Genomic DNA, 1,518 nt, shown 5'->3' with positions numbered 1-1,518 from the left:
AAGTCCCCATGAAACGAAAGTTGCAAACGACTTTTCTCCAGTGTTGTGACGTATTTCCAAGTGAAACAGAATATTGAATAGAGGGCAAAGTTTTACTTTAGCGCTCCTCCTCTCCATCTCTTGCTCATAGCAGGGGAGTGGTTTAAGCGTTTTAAACCCAAGTCGTCAAACCGACGTCATCAGAGAAGGAACGCCATTCCAGACCGGAAGTCATTTTTCAGATTTTGATTAAAGATTACCATGACAAACAATTTTTTTCTGTGTATTAACTCACACAGATTAATTGTTCACCACAAGGCTAGTAATATGCACTAACAAAGTTAATGGGGTCAATTTTAATTTCCTGCCGACTTTAAAGATTTTGTAAGCATATTACGGAGTTGTGCTTAGAGACGATATTGATCTGTGATAACGCAATGAAAAATGCCAAATTGTGCGGACGTAATTTTTGGCCAGGGCTGTCATACACTGTAAAAAAGAATTGTTGGTGTAACTTAAAGTAATTTATACAATTACTTTAAGATACAATTTTGAGTTCATTGAAATAAAATAAAAAATGTTGAGTTAATACAATGAAGGCGATTGGTTTAATCAACAGAAACTCAAAATATTAAGTTATCTGAACCACATTAATTATGTAAGTTGATTTGACAAGAGAAAAAATGTTGTGATGAATCATCAAAAAAAAAATTTACAGTGTAGAAAGAAATTATGAAGACCAACAAAATACTAATAACTATGAGATTGTTTTTCTGTTTGTTTTGCAAAGTAAAATAAAACCTGTAGCTAGTTTTCTTTTGCCAAATAATTTTGTCAGATAAATATCGAAACCAAGTATAGTATTTTGTTCTCCCCTCATATTTAAAAATATTTTCCTCATATTCTGATGGTTTAATCATATTTGTAGGGTCATTAAAAACAAAATGTCTGTTTGATTTTCAAATACTTTTTTGATTCAAATAAACTTTTGTAATGTTGTGATTCACCTCTGATTGGTTTGGTTTGGTTTATGGCTTAAAACACTTTCCCTATGGAGGACAAAATGACTGAAGTTCCTAAAAGAAACATCAGACAAATTGATGCTTAAAATGGAGAAATCCATTACGTCACCAGAGCCATGAAAGAAACTTCTGAGCAATAATTTTGTGCTCTGGCAGAAGACAACACTAGTCAATGAGATGAACTTACAGTACAAACATGTACACAGAAGATTTGTAAGGGTTCAGATGTGCGTTGAGATAGCATTGCTGCACAGGTACGTCACACAGAAACAAACGTGTGCAGAATGTGAGGTATTAGTCTTTTCAGGGCTGGATCTCGCTCTAGCCCGTGTGACAAGAATTTCTGGATAAGCGAGGGCGTGTATATCATTCCTTCCAGGCAATGCAAGCAGAGAAAATCTCAACGTAAAGCCTCATCATCACACCCTATCCCTTTCTCCATTCTCAAACCTGCTGTGTCCATGGTAGTTGTAACTGAATCCCACAGTGTTTCTCCAAGATCAAGTGACAACCAGAC

General features: G+C 35.3%; 1 protein-coding gene across 1 annotated transcript in view; it reads right to left on the bottom strand.

Annotated features, from left to right (window-relative positions):
• Window positions 1–1,371: 1,371 nt before the first annotated feature.
• Window positions 1,372–1,518, bottom strand: part of LOC137017320 (RING finger protein 222) — a 1,170-nt gene continuing 1,023 nt past the window's right edge. Inside the window, exon 1 of the mRNA XM_067381436.1 lies at window positions 1,372–1,518. This exon is cut by the window's right edge and continues 1,023 nt beyond it. The gene's annotated coding sequence lies outside the window, so the exon portion shown is untranslated.

Source organism: Chanodichthys erythropterus, chromosome 3 (assembly GCF_024489055.1).
Source record: "Chanodichthys erythropterus isolate Z2021 chromosome 3, ASM2448905v1, whole genome shotgun sequence".
NCBI lineage: Eukaryota > Metazoa > Chordata > Actinopteri > Cypriniformes > Xenocyprididae > Chanodichthys > Chanodichthys erythropterus.
Note: the sequence above shows the minus strand (reverse complement) of the source record. Positions and strands in the feature narration are given on the sequence as shown.